Source organism: Vulpes vulpes, chromosome 12 (genome assembly GCF_048418805.1).
Source record: "Vulpes vulpes isolate BD-2025 chromosome 12, VulVul3, whole genome shotgun sequence".
In the NCBI taxonomy this organism is placed as follows: domain Eukaryota; kingdom Metazoa; phylum Chordata; class Mammalia; order Carnivora; family Canidae; genus Vulpes; species Vulpes vulpes.
The window spans coordinates 69,775,118-69,791,464 of NC_132791.1; the positions used below are offsets into that span (position 1 = coordinate 69,775,118).

Consider the following 16,347-nt stretch of genomic DNA (forward strand, 5'->3'; position numbering starts at 1 on the left):
CACTGTCCCTTCCCTCATTGCCCACAGTGAATTCCAGTTTTGCAAATCATGTTCTATAATTTTGTATTTCTGGGTCTCTAAAGAAAAGTTAACAATATTCAAGAATTACATGTGACACTGGGGGAGAACTTATTTTATGAGGTCATTAGAAATCCTTTTTCTTTTTTCTTTTTTTCTTTTATTTGAATGTCCAATAAGTTTCTGATGTTATGTCTCTGGTAATTTCAATCTATTTACCATCCCTGCCTCAATACCATCTTTTTTATGGAGAACCTCTTAGCTGATCAAAGGGAAAGAAAATAAGGGAAGTCAATGAAATATATATTTTATAAAGCTTAATAATGACAAGATGTTTGTGATACCTTGATTACTGAGATATTGACTTTTCAGCCTAAGAGCATTTCTACTGCAAAATCTTGAGAAGGAGAGAAAATGGGTAAGGATAAGTTGGGTTGAACCAGCAGCTGTGGAAATGACAAGACTTGGCAATGCCGAAAATGCCCATTAGGAAGAACAAGTAGAAAGCATTAGGAAGCCAGAGTGGCTACATAGGCATCCCTGACAGGGAAGTATATTACAGGCATCTATTTTAAAATGGAACTAGGAGCATACAGTGTAGTAGAAATACAACAGAGGAGCATGAATCAATCTTCCTTCCTCCTCTGCAGGGAGACTGCTTCTCCCTCTGCCTATGTCTCTGCCTCTCTCTGTGTCTCTTAAGAATAAATAAAACTTTAAAAAAAACTGGATTTATCCTTCAGTTGCACTGTCCATTTTATGCATGTCTTCCTTCCTTCCTTCCTTCCTTCCTTCCTTCCTTCCTTCCTTCCTTCCTCCCTCCCTTCCTTCCTTCCTTCCTTCCTTCCTTTCTCCTTGGAGTGATAAGGGGAGAGTCAGAAGGCAGAAGGAGAGAGAGAATCTCAAGCAGGCTCCATGCCCAGCACAGAGCCCGAAAGAGGCTGTATCTCAGGACCCTGAGACCAGGACCTAAGCCAAAATCAAGAGATGGTCACTTGAACAACTGAGCCAACCAGACACCCCAGAAGGAGCATGAATCTTTTAAAGCAGCCTGAAGATCAAAGTCAAGAATGGTCTGAGGCTTAAGGAAAAGGCTGAAGACAACCTGACAAAAAGCATTACGAAAATGTACCTCATGGAGTGATTAAAGAATCTGTCAAAAATTCCAGTGAATTAGAGATATAACAGATCTTTGTAAAAATAAATGATCTCATTTAAAAATGGCCAGGACATCTGAACAGACCTTTGTCCAAAGAAAACATACAGATGGTCAACAGACACACAAAAAGATGCTCAACATCACTAATTACCAGGGAAATTCAAATCAAAATCACAATGAGAGATCACCTCACATCCATCAGAATGGCTAGAACCAAAAAGACAAATAGAAGGTGAGGATGTGGAGAAAAAGGAACTTTTATGCACTGTTGGTGGGAAGGCAAACTGGTGCAGCCACTGTGGAAGAGTATGAAGTTTCTTCAAAAAATTAAAAATAGAACTACCCTATGATCCAGTAACCCCCCTACTGGTATTTACCCAAGAAATACAAAAACACCAATTTGAAAAGATATAACCACCCTTATATTTATCACAGCATTATTACAATAGCTAATATATGCAAGCACCTAAATGTCCATAAGTAGATGAATGGATAAAGGGGATAAGGTGTATACATACAATGGAGTACTATTCAGCCATTAAAAAAGAGTGAGATCTTGCCATTTATCACAATGTTGGTAGACCTGGAGAGTATCATGCTAAGTGAAATAAATAAGTCAGACAGTGAAAGACAAATACTGTATGATTTCACTGATAGGTGAAATCTAAAAAAAAAAAGAAAGAAAAACATACAAAAAGCAGGAGCAGACCCATAAACAGAGAGAACAAACTGGTGGCTACCAGAGGGGAGAGGGGAGAAGATGAACAAAATGGATAAACTGAAGTAGGAGTAATGAAAGGAGTAGGAGTCCTTCCAGTTATGAAAGGAGTAAGTCATGAGAATAAAGGCACAGCATAGAGAACACAGTCAGTGGTATTGTAACAGTGTACGGTGACAGGTAGCAGCTACACTTGTGGTGAGCACAACATAACATATAGAGTTGTTGAATCACTTTGTTGCACACCTAAAAGTAATGTCACATTGTGTGTTAACTATACCTCAATTATAAACACACACACACACACACAAAATACATGGCCTCAATAAAAGTGCTGCCTGGTTTACTTATAATCTGGATTTATCCTTGATGGGGTACCTGTGCAGCTCATTGGTTGAGCATCTGCCTTTGGCTCAGGTCATGATCCCAGGGTCCCAGGATCAAGTTCCGCATCAGGCTCCCTGCAGGGAGCCTGCTGCGCCCTCTGCCCATGTCTCTGCCTCTCTCTGTGTCTCTCACAAAGAAATAAAATCTTTTAAAAAAAACCTGGATTTATCCTTCAGTTGCACTTTCCGTTATATGCCATCCTTAAACCATGTCTCTCACATTGTTCTCTGCCACACATAGGATAGATGGATGGACACGTCCTTTTCTAAAAGTCCCTAATTACTAATTGCAGAAAATACCAAATCTCTGCGTCCCCAAATACATGCAGCACACCTTTCCAAAGACAGGGTGTTCATCTTTTACTTAAGAGTCTGCTTTCCTCCAATGTTCTTTTTTTTTTAAGATCTAATTATTTATTTGAGAAAGAGAGAGAAAGAGAGAATGAGAGTGTATGAGTAGGGTAAGGGGCAGAGGGAGAGGGAAAAGGAGACTCCCCACTGAGCAGGGGGCCCAAAGTGGGACTCAATCATGACCTAAGTCAAAGTCACACACTTAACCTCGAGCCACCCAGGCACCCTTCCAATGTTCTGAACTAAGTATCTGATACCAGTAACTTCTCACCCCAGGACAGATCCTCTTCCAGTGTCTGCAGCCCAGCAGGCTCCCTCCCACCTTTTCTCTTCCCTCTGGTTTTCCTTCTATGCCAAGAGACAGGGTGGTTCACATTCCTCTCCTTTTCATTGGGGAGAATAAATTCCAGCTTTGAGTCCAAGCTCAACACAAATCCTCTGAAGAGCAGTACAAAGCTCACCTATTTCCTGAATACCACTAATAAATGCCCTTCCTTACAGAGCCATCCCTAGGGTGTGAGGGACCCTTAGCAAATAATTTTGTGAGGCCCCTGTCTAACACTAGCAATTTGATTTTTTTTTTTGAAGTACAGAATTCATGGGGTATGGTGATTTGTGGACAAAGAGACAAAAAAAAATGAGTAGAGTGGAGATACACATTGGTTTATTTTCTAATCAGTGCATGTAAAATCTCTTTTTAGTATCTAGGTACCATCTCTTCCTGTCCCGGACCAGGTATCATCAATTCACATTCTCCACTGCCATACACATCATTCCTGGCTAATATCTATCACCCCCCATAAGAAAAAGGTAGCCGTGCCATTATTACTCACAATGCCACCATTGAAAGAAAGGTAGGACTTTTTGCCTCTTTATGAAATGAAATTTACGAAATGCTGGTTACATCGTTACTCCTGACACTATTATCATCTGCCATGCCAGGAACATGGGCTTCCACTGACTCTCACAAAAGTATTTAGTGTGCTCCACTGACTCAAGCCTTAATCTTACTCAGAGGATGTGGGAAAATGCAAATAATTAACTTGTGTTATAATTATGTTTAATTTACTTTCGAAATTGTATGGTATACGTATATAGTACAACACATGTTGTCTTTGAGCTCTTTAAGACACAATCACAACATTCTTAAAAATGTGATCCTTCTCAGTGTTGACCTCACCTTTGTGTTTCACACACTGCCACTATGGGGAGGATAAAAGAAGCAAGGAGAATTCTCATTAGGGCAAGAAAGGTCTTCCCCTTGTCCAGCAACCTGGGACAGCATGAAATCACCATACAGATCATAGGCAAGAGAGGACATCAGTTGCAAGGGTCCACTGGCACTGCAAATACTTGAAGGGAGATAGATACAGCCACCCCTAAGGACAGCCCAACACATGGTATGAAACCTATAGAGGGGATGGGACAATTGCTCTGGATTCTAGCAGCAAGGGATCATGACTACAAGATCCCTGCCTCCAATTCTGCTATTCTTAGGTGTTGCAGACTGGAGGTGACCCTGCATTCACAACATGGGTAGGCAAGAGCCAACACATCCAAAGCATGGGTCCAGATAAATGGCTCAAGTCCAAGGGATGGTGGCAGACCACAGGTATAGGTCATAAGCTCATCCTGCATCCAATACGTGTAAAAATTACCCAAGATGATTAGGTCAGCACCTTCTAACAGCCCAATCTTATGGGAGGTCACAAATACAGTACTAGCCATAGGAGTTATTAGCTCACCAGGCTACTCTTTGAAACCAGAGCCCAGCCATATGAACACTACCATGGAGTCCTGGGATAGTCCCATAGGCCTCAGGGTGTCTGGTCAACCTGTTACATGGATGTGGAGAACTGCGATACTCCAAGGTTGAAAATGGGACCAGGGCCCACTCATATCCCAACCCAGGCCCAGGACATCCTGACTAGTTGGCACTAAAAGCCCCCTGGACAGTTGCAGTCATCAGAGGGGGATTTAAAATATTGCAAGCAATGCACAGTTTAAGGTACATGGCACCTGAAAGCATGATGTCTGGGGCAGATCTTGCCCAAGTCTAAAGACAGCACTCTTCCCAAACATAGCAGCTCATACTTGTATGCCATGGCAGAGCCATGCGGTGTACACCTACATATACCTCCTACTTCACATTAAACTATATTTAATTAAATAGGTATGTCTTGGTACTCCACAAAGTGGCAAGGTGTTTCACCATTTGAACAAATATGGAAGATAATTATTATTTAGTCTAATTTCCAATAGACTAATTTAGTCTCTTTATTTTCTTCTTGACAATACTGAAGCCAAGGTTATCAGTCACGTGGCATTTCCTCTCCACCTCTACAACCTACTGCTCACTCTCTGGCACTAATCAGGTTGCAAAGTACAAAGCTGCCTGCCCACCACATCCAGTGCTGAGGCCTTGATTCCTTCTGCTTAGAACAAGATACTGGTCACCATCAGTACCCAATCAACATCTTCCCAAGAAATGACCCAAATTCCCATAACATGGACAGTGCTGAGAGTTCCCTTAGCTCTATTCTGATACAGAAATTTTACTACATTAGGAACATGACAAACTAGGTTTCAAAATCCAGAAAATCCAGGAAATCAGAGCCTCAGCATTGACCTCATGATGGGATAAACAAACAGCAGCTGTGATCACTCCAGTGTAATCCTATTAATCACCACGGCACCAGAATAAAATAGGAGACAAACCAAGCCTACTGTACCAGCACTAAATTAACTTCCTCCAACTCTGCCACACAGAGGAAACGATTCATCATTTTCAGGCATGAAGCTCATTTTCCACATGAAAAATGAACTTAAGTATAATTTAATGAACCTCAGAAAACAGGTACCTTTCCATAATGTTTCGGGATTTATATATATTTTTAAAAAATTAAGAGCTTCCAGTTGAAAAATGATCAAAGACTACAGTATGGCCCAAACTGAAATTCTTTTTTTTTTTTAATTCATTTTTAAAGAGCTATGGTTGGCCTTTCCTGGCACAGATTTCTTTTACATTTTTTATTGAGTAAATAAACAATTGCACCTGTGTGTGTGTGTTTCTTTTTGTTCTTGGTGACTTTCCATCTCCTAGTGGCATAATGATGATAATCTCCAGCATCTCAACTCTCAACACCTAATCTAGACACCAAGATATAGTAAACCTGCCTGTCTTTCTTGCTCAGCATGGCCACTCAAATAGAGTGTTGATGCTACAGTCATTTTGCTAAGTGATGAAGGATTTTGGGAGCTCCGTGAATTTTAAGGACATTTTAGGCTCCTCTCAAAGACCACAGACAAGCAGAGACAAGCTCCCTTCTCGGGAGCTATGAGTGTGGTTCTGGGTCCACAATGAGAGCCATTTAGGATATGCAGATCTTAAGTTGGGTCTTGAAGGGAACAGAGCATGTTACCACACACAGAGGTGGAAGTAGGGTGCTCCAAGAGATGGGATTAGAATGCTCAAAATATAAAGTATATACTTCATAGAAATTAGAGGGAACCTAAGGTTATCTGCATTTGTTGGCTAAATAATAGTGACTAAAAACACCATCTGCTAGATATATCAAAGGCAGATTAAAAATTGGTGTACATAAATTCATGTTTTGGGGGTTGAAAAAAATTTTTAAATGAAATCAAAGCATAAAGAAGGCTTTTAGTTTAAAAGTAGCCAATTGGTTGCGGCGGGGAGGGTGCTGCGCAGACACTTATACCTAACCTTCTAGCAGTGCACCACACTGAGTTCTCCAGAGGACTCTCTCACTCTCTCACTCCAAGTCTGCTAGTCTCAGCTCAGGGCAGATTTTGTTAAAGCCTCCTGTGCCCCACCCCTCCCCAGCCAATGAGTGTGAAACTACCCCACACCCTGACACATCCACCTCAATGCACCCCCAGCCGCCATTGTGTGCTGTTCCCAACCACTACTGAACACTGGGCCCAGTCATGCCCAGCCAATGTCACATGCCATGCCCAGCCTTGTACTCTGTAACAACCCAGCACGTTGACCCTAGGCCCCACAGCACCTGGGGGGGTCCAGTATTAAACTTGTGGCTCAGTACAAATTTTGCTAACACTAGCTCCCTGCTCTTAAGTTCCCCAACAGGTATGTCCCCTCAGAGCTGGTTTGCCTGCATCCCAATAACACCAAGACCAAGAATAGCCCAAAATAGGCAGAGAGTCAGTGTAGACAACTGCACTAAAAGGAAAAGTGACTCAGACACAACAGAGTATGTAAACAACACACACAGGATAATCTCCTGAGGTACCAGGTTCTAGTGAGCAGAAGATACTACACTGCAGGGCACTCCAGGACCTCTTCATAAAGTCACTATTTCAAAAGCAGAAAACAGAGCTGACTTTCTTAACACAGAGAAACAGACACAGAGAGGCAGAGAAAATGCAGAGAGAGAGAAATTTACCCCAAATGAAAGAACCAGACAAGGCCAGGGCCAGAGATCTAAACAAAACAGATATAAGTAACATACCTGATAGAGAATTTAAAGCAATGATCATAATGATTCAATTGACTTGAGAAAAGAGTGAAAGATGTAACTTAGACTCTTAAAAGAGAAATAAGGAATGACACAGCAGAGACAAAAGGCACGATAAATGAAATGAGAAACACATTTGTAGGGATAAACACCAGGCTGGAAAAAGCAGAGGAATGAATTAATGACCTAGGATATAAAATAAAGGAAATTAGCCAGACTGAACAAAACAGAGAGAAAAGAATTATGCAAAATAAGGATAGACCTAGGGAACTCGGTGACTCCATCAAACATAATAACATTCATATTACAGGAGTCCCAGAAGAAGAGACAGAAAAGGGGGTTGAAAATTTATTTGAAGAAATAATAGCTGACAACAGACATCTAGATGCAGGTGGCACAGAGAACTCCCATCAAAATCAACAAAAGCAGACCCACAACAAGACACATTTTAATTAAACTGGAAAAATACAGTGATAAATAAAAAATTTTTAAAGCAGCAAGACTAAAGAAGACACTCACAAGGGAAAACCCATAACATTAGCAGGAGATTTTTCAACAGAAACTGCAAGCCAGAAAAGAGTGGCATGATGACATGATATATTCAAAGTGCTGGATGGGAAAAATCTGCAGCTAAGAATACTCTATCCAGCAAGGCTATCATACAGAAAAGAAAGAGAGAAGGAGTTCTCAGACAAACAAAAACTAAAGGAGTCTATGACCACTAAACCAGCCTTGTAAGAAATACTAAAGGAGACTTTTTGAGTAGAAAGGAGAGACCAAAAGTGACAGCGTAAAGGTAGGAAACACAAAAACAGTAACAATGAATATTTCTTTAAAAAGTAAGTAAAGAAACTCACAAAATACAAGGATATAAAATATAGTAGCATACATCTAAAATGTGGAAAAGAGACAAGAAAAGAATAGGTTCAAACTTAAATAACCATCAACTGACTATAGACTGCTATATGCAGAAGAGGTTATATACAAATATAACAGTAACCATATATCAAAACCACCAATAAGTATGCAAAGAATAAAGAGAAATAAATCCAAATATATCACTAAAGAAAATCAGCAAAACAAGAAAGAGAGAAAGACAAGAAAGGATCAGAGAAAATTTTCAGAAATATCCACAAAACAAATAATAAAAATGGCAATAACTACAAATAAATACAAATCTATCAATAAATACTTTGAATGTAAATGGACTAAATGCTCCAAACAAAAGACATAGGGTGTTAGAATGGATTAAAAAAATAAGACCCATCTATATGCTACCTATAAGAGATTCATTTTTTTAAAGATGTTATTTATTATTTGAGAGAGAAAGAGAACATGAGTGGAGAAGGGGCAGAGGGAGAGGGAAAAGCAGACTCTTAGCAGGGAGCCTGATGCAGGGCTCGACCCCAGGACACTTCAATTATGACCTGAGCCAAAGGCAGACACTTAACTGACTGAGCCACCCAGGCATCCCAAGAAATTTATTTTAGACTAAAGGACACTTGCAGATTGAAAGTGAGGGGATTAAGAAACATCTATCACACAAATGAATATGATCCTGGAGTCCTAGGATCGAGTCCCATGTCGGCTCCCTGCATGGAGCTCGGGCTCCCTGCATGGAGCCTGCTTCTCCCTCTGCCTGTGTCTGTGTCTCTCATGAATAAATAAATAAATCTTTAAAAAAAATAGAAAAAAAAAACAAAAAAACAAAAAGAAAGCCAGAGTAGCAATACTTATATTGGACAAACTAGATTTTAAAGCAAGACTGTAAAAAGAGACAAAGAAGTACACTATATAATAATAAGGAGAACAATCCAACAAGAAGATGTAATAATCATAAATATTTATGTATCCAACATAGGAACATCCAGATATAAAATAATAATAACAAACATAAAAAACTAATCAATCATAATACAATAATAGGAGGAGACTTTAGCATTCCATTTACACTAATGGACAGGTCATCTAAACTGAAAATCAACAAGGAAACAATGGCTTTGAATAACACTCTGGACCAAATGGGCTTAACAGATATATCCTGAGCATTCCATCCTAAAGCAACAGAATAGACATTCAAGTATACAGGGAACATTCTCCAGAACAGATCATATATTAGCCCACAAAACAAACTTCAAGAAGTCTGAAGTCATATTATGCATCTTTCTGACCAGAATGCTATAAAACAGAAATCAACCACAAGAAAAATCTGGAAAAACCACAAACACATGAAGGCTAAATTGCATGCTACTAAACAATAAATGGGTCAACCAGGAAATAAAAGAAGAAATTAAAAAGTACATGGAAACAAATGAAAATGAAAACACAACAGTCCAAAACCTTTGGAATGCAGCAAAAGCAGTTCTAAGAGGAGAAGTATATAGCAATACAGACCTACCTCAAGAAGCAAGAAAAGTCTTAAATAAACAATATGACCTTATACCTAAAGGAGCTAGAAAAAAAAAAAAGTGAATCCTAAAGCCAGAAGGAAGGAAACAATAAATATCAGAGCAGAAATAAATGATATAGAAACCAGAAACGGAACAGATCAATGAAACCGGTGCTGGCTCTTTGAAAAAAAAAAAAAATCAATAAAATTGATAAACCTCTAGCCAGACCGATCAAGGAAAAAAAGAAAAAAGGATCACATAAATAAAATCACAAATGAGAAAGGAGGAATAACAACCAACATCACAGGAATACAAACAATTGGGACACCTGAGTGGCTCAGTGGTTGAGCATCTGCCTTCAGCTCAGGTCATGATCCTGGGGTCCTGGGATTGAGTCCTGCATCAGGCTCCCCATGGGAACCATGCTTCTCCCTCTGCCTATGTCTCTGCCTCTCTCTGTGTCTCTGATGAATTAATAAATAAATTTTTTTAAAAAAGGAAATACAATTATAGGAGAATATTCTGAAAAGCTATATGCCAACAAACTGGACAACCTAGAAGAAACGGATAAATTCCTAGAAATATATACACTACCAAAACTGAAATAGGAAGAAATAGAAAATTTGAACATAACCATAACCAGCTAAGAAATTGAATCAATAATCAAAAAACTCCCAACAAACAAGTCTGGGACCAGATGGCTTCACAGGTGAATTCTATCAAACAATTAAAGAAGAATTAATACCTATTCTTCTCAAATTATTTAAAAAAAAAAAGAAGAGGAAGGAAAACCTCCAAATTCATTCTATGAGTCCAGTGTTGCCCTGATATTAAACCAGGTAAAGATACCACTAACAAAGAGAACTATAGGCCAATATGGATGTAAAAATCCTCAGTAAAATACTAGCAAACCAAATTCAACAACACATTTTTAAAAATATTCACCATGATCACATGGGAAAACTGGACAGCTACATGCAAAAAAATGGAACTGGACCACTTTCTTACACCATACACAAAAATAGACTCAACATGGATTAAAGACCTAAATGTGACACCCGAAACCATAAAAGTCCTACAAGAAAACACAAACAGTAACCTCTTTGACATCGGCAATAATAACTTTTTTCTAGGCATATCTCCTGAGGCAAGGGAAACAAAAGCAAAAATAAACCATTGGGATGCCATCAAAATAAAAAGTTGCTGTACAGTGAAGGAGACAACCAACAAGACTAAAAGGCAACCCACTGACTGGGAGAAGATACTTGCAAATGACTTGTCTGATAAGGGCTTAGTATCCAAAATATATGAACTTCTAAAACTCAACACCTAGGAAACAAATAATCCAATAAATAATGGGCAGAGGGGCACCTGAATGGTTCAATGGTTGAGCATCTGCCTTTGGCTTAGGTCATGATCCCAGGGTCCGGGATTCCCCCATCGGACTCCCCATGCAGACCCTGATTTTTCCTCTGCCTGTGTCTCTGCATCTCTCTGTGTCTCTCATAAATAAGTAAGTAAGTAAATAAATAAATAAATAAACAAATAAATAAATAAAATCTTTTTTAAAAAAAGAGAAATGGGCAGAAGACATGAACAGATACATTTGTCCGAAGAAGACATCCAGGTGGCCAACAGACTCATGAAAAGATATTCATCATCACTCATCACCAGGGAAATGCAAATCAAAACTACAATGAGATATTACCTCACACCTGTGGCTAAAATCAACAACACAAGAAGCAGTAGGTATTGTTGAGGTTGTAGACAAAAAGGAACCTTCTTGCAATGTCGGTGAGAACACAAATTGCAATAGCCATTGTAGAAAACAGTATAGAGTTTCCTCAAAAAGTTAAAAGTAGAACTACCTATGATCTAGAAATCACACTACTGGATGTTAACTCAAAGAATACAAGAACACTAATTCAAAGGGATACATGCACCCCTATGTTTATAGTAGAAGTATTTACAATAGTCAAGATATGGAAACACCCCAAGTGTCTACTGACTAATGAATGGATAAAGAAAATGTGATGTATATATACAATGGAATATTCTTCAGTGATAAAAAACAATGAAATCTTACCATTTGCAATGACATGGATGGAGCTAGAGTGTATTATACTAAGCTAAATAATCCAGTTAGAGAAAGACAAATGCAATGTGATTTCACTCATAGGTGGAATTTAAGAAACAGAACAAATAAGCAAAGGAGCAAAAAGAGAGAAACCAAGAAGCAGACTCTTAACTACAGAGCACAATCTGATGGTCAACAGAGGGGAGGTTGGTGGGGGAGATGGGTGAAATAGGTGATGGGGATTAAGGAGGGCACTTGTCATGAGCACCTGGTGATGTATAGAAGTGTTGAATCACTACATTGTACACCTGAAAATAATACAACACTGTGTTACCTCACTGGAATTTAAAACTTTAAAAAGTAGCCAATAGAGAATGAAATTCTATAACATGAAATTCTAAAAGAAAATTCTATAATATGCAATTTCCCCCAATTATATATTTTTTATATAACTGATCACTTTTATATATGCTTTAATTGTCTGAACACGGCATTTTACACCCCCATGGTACTCTTAAATATACGTAGCATCAGACAGTAAGAACAGCCAGTGATCTGCAAGTCTGAGTACTGAGCTCTAGGACTGGCTCCTTAGCCAACCCACTGCAAAGCTTTGGCTACATCTAGAAAACTACTGTAACCAATTTAGGAATAAATGGATTCTGCTGCCAATATGCTTTTTAGTAGTATTTACAGAGCACTCAATGTCTCCATGTTAAGGAATCAACACCTTTGGGGGATTTTTTGGATGTTATTCATCACAACCACCTGTAAAGTCATTATTATTATCCTAACCTTACATATGAAGAAACTGAGGCTCTGGGATCCGAGTTCAGTTCTGTCAGCCTCCGAGGCTTAATATACTTAACCCCTGCCCCATCCTGCCTTCATGTTGTCTCTGGATGTGACACCTTCTCCAGACCTTCCTGAGTTTGGCAGAGTGAGAAGGATGCCAGCATCCAGAACCTGGGAATGTGTGGTGTTTGATTTTGCTTGACAGGCCAAGATTATCCAGTAGGTATGTAGGGATGACTTTCCACCCTATCAATGTTTCCGGTCGTGTGTGTTTGTGTATAAATTTGAGTATTACTGTTGATATGTTGACGTGTTGTGACTGGGAAAGGGAAAGGTGGCAAAGAATGAATTCCAAATAGCTCACCATAGCACTAGGGTCCCTAAAAATGATGAGAGGCAAAGATCTGCCTTTCCATCAAGTTGGGGAACTCTATGGAGTAAACCTTTCCCTTTTAGAGCACTCCAGCTGCAGAGCTATAAGTTGGTCCAGCCAAAGACTGTACCAGTGCAGAACCATTCTGTATGACACAAACCTTTGCCTACAGCAAAGCCAGCCTCTCTGCCCTCTTTGCAGATATATCAGCCTCATACTATCCACCCATTGCCCCATACTGGCTTTGTGACTTTGGGCAAGCCAACTGGCATCCCTGAGCTTCCTTCTTCAGCACAGTACCTATCTGTGGAGATTAGTCAGAGAATGCATGTCACACCATGGCACAGCGCCCTGTACCATATGAAGGCTCAGAGAAGAGCAATGATGTTACTAGCCATCGTTCTGTATTGGTTCAAGTGCTTCATCCCACCAGAAAAGCTTCCCCTCCTCTTCTCAATGACCTTCCTTCACCCTTCCCCCCTCCTTTCAGGACAGGTGACATCTTCTTTCTTCCAGGCTCGGCTCATCTCTTTTAAGGACACCTGGGTCCACACATACTTCCAGACAGTCCCAGGCACCTAAGCACTTCAGCATTCTCCATTCATTTCATAGGCAGACTACCATCACCCAAAAGCATGTTGCCACTACTAAAGAAAGAGTACCCCAGGCACTGGTGCTGGCTACTCCCGGGGTGAGGACTATGCTATGATATCCACTAGTGTTTACTGGGGGAAAAAAGCCAAGGCACTCAGAGAGTTGTTGAAGCAAGCAGAGCCGGTCATGTAGAAGACTGGGTAACACAGAGGTTGCCCTCCCTAAGCCTTGCCGATAATAGCCCAGAGTAGTCACCCAGTGCAGGGACAATAGTTAAAGAGGTTAGAAAGCATCTAGTGCTGCCCTAAATCAGCCACTGTTCAGCTACTTTTAAGCAAGCTTTTCTTTTATACTTAGTCATGCCCAATCTCTTCTATAAAAATAAAGCCAGAAATTAAATTCCCCTCTTGGCTCTATGCATTCATGCTTCCGAGTTCTACTGTGTCCATAGCTGAATATCTACCACTGTCAAGGTCACAGAGCCCTCTTATCCTTCTTCCAAGCAGAGACAGTGACCAAAGACCATTATCAAACAAGAGCTGTCTGCCTCTTTCCCTGCGTGACTTCTCATATTCATAGAAGCAGATGGTAATTTTATGATGAATCGACTGAACGGGTGAGTAATTGTCCAGGGAAGCAAAAGATGAGGACATGTCCTCATCCCTATAATCCAAGAAAAATTCTTTCAACAGCAAAAATAAATTGATGGTTGTTCCAAACCGAAGTCCCCTACAATTTGCCAGACAAAAAAAAGATAGAGTCCAAGAAATTTACCAAAATCAAATAACAGTGGGAAATGCCACCTGTAAGTGTGAACAACTAAATATTGTTTTAAGTTTCAAAACGGGCCTAAATAATGCATTTGTAATCATGTGCAGGAAGTAATGGATGTTGCTAAATCACCTCCTAGACCCTTTGGTTAAGAGAGTAAACAGCAACTCTCTTCTGACAATTTTCCAGTGAACCCATTTTTTCTATATGAAACTAATCCCAGTCAAATGATCACAGAATCAATACTAATGAAGATTTTTTTAAAATAACAATTTACTTTATCCTCTACATATGAGAAATTCAAAAGAAATCCAAATTCTACAATGTCTCCTCAATGTAATTTGTGAGTCACTTTCATTAGGTAATGAAAAAAACTTCCATTCTTTTCCTGAAACTAATACTATGTTATGTTAACTAAAACTCAAATAAACACTGAAATAAACAAAAAAAAAATTTCCAAATGTTGAAAACTTCTCCCTTTGCCTCTGACTATGAGAATACCCATTGTTTTCTTTTCCCAGTACTCATTCCCCCCTCCCTGACAATGATCCCCTGGTTTCCCCATAAGGATTCCTCTGTCTCCCACTTTGCTCTTTTCCCCTGGTGGGGAAAGCAGAGAGGAAGGGGGTGGATTTCCCACCGTGGCTCCTGGTGAGCATTTCACAGCCACTTCATCTGGAAGGAGCTGAAACCAACCAGACTCTCCCTTAGCTCATGTCTTCTATTCTCTACCTTTGGCTGCTTTCTGCTCCATCTCTACAGACCTGCATTCCCCACTTTTTCATGCACATGTCAGAATGCCATGCCCCATAGCTCTAAATTTTGTAGTTTCCACCTCAATCTCATGCCAACACCTACCAGATATCTTTACGAACCAATTCCTTTTTTAAATATTTTACTTATTTATTCATGAGAGACACACAGAGAGAGGCAGAGACACAGACAGAGGAAGAAGCAGGCTCCCTGCTGGGAGCCCGATATGGGACTTGATCCTGGGACCCCAGGGTCAGGACCTGAGCTGAAGGCAGGTGCCCAATCACTGAGCCACCCAGGTTTCCCATTATGACCCAAATCTAAAAGACCAAGAAAAAGACTAATGAGCACATATTTATCTACCACTGGACCAAGCAGCTATCACCAAGAGTGTATGGGTAAGCTTACAGTAGTACAAAGTTGGGTGGCCCATTCCTTATCAATCTGGGATCAAACACCAAAAGAGAGGGTGGGTCCTTTGGCTGGGTGATAGCCCAAAGGCTACCTACTACAAGCTCCACAGATTGGCTGTGATTCTAACAAGTTGGCAAAACTTGGAAAGTCTAGGTACCAAGATGTGTTAAATCGATGTATCCATAGCCAACACTAACACTGATGTCATCTTCTATAAAGGATCATCCAAATAAGTGATTGTATAGGATTTTCACAAGGCTTTATCATCAACCTCATCTTCTCAATGCCTCATGCAAAGTCTCCTCCAACAGCTAATTCACAGGAGAGAACATGAATTTGTTGTATTTATAATTTGCACAATACTAGCCACAATCTGAAGAATTATAAAACCACTTTGCAAGAGATAAATGCCTGGTATTTGAAATGATGTTTACAAGGCAGGTTAACCAAGAAAAAGGTGACTTGTGTCAATTAGAGAAGTTCAAAGTTTCCTGGAACATCTAAATTATTGTCCAGATTTTGCTGCTTGGAAGCATATATTTTACAAACCTAACCATATGGAATAATCATAGGTTTAGTGAATTTAATGAAACCCTGACATATTACGCAACTGATTTAGAGCAAAGAGATTCCCAGAATGAAGGAGAATTCGAACTTCTCCACACCATGCTATGACAGAGATTCCACTAGTTGATAGAAAGGTAGACAGGTATCATTCTATTTTTATTTATATATATTCTGCCAACTGACACTGTAAAGGAGAAAAAATATACTTTATGACATAATTTAGCAAACAGCTCCATTCATCCCCCATGAATCCCAGCCATTTATTCAGCTTAATCCTGTGTTGCCTTGCAAATTTCTTTTCTGAGGTAGGTCTAAATTTACACCAGCAATCTAATTCCCTTCTCAATTTCTCTTTTACCTCATTGTCCTCTATCCTCTATTTCTTCTCTCTTACTGTTAGTCCCATTGCAGTGATTGAATGCCCCCCCCCCATCTACTGCGACCATCCAAGACAGAAATTCGGACAATTTAAATTTCTCTCT

At 39.7% G+C, this 16,347-nt stretch overlaps 1 protein-coding gene across 2 annotated transcripts in view; it reads right to left on the reverse strand.

The window, feature by feature from the left end:
- The window catches only part of KCNN2 (potassium calcium-activated channel subfamily N member 2), a 442,631-nt gene that overhangs the window by 356,785 nt on the left and 69,499 nt on the right, over nucleotides 1–16,347 (reverse strand). The window lies entirely within an intron of this gene.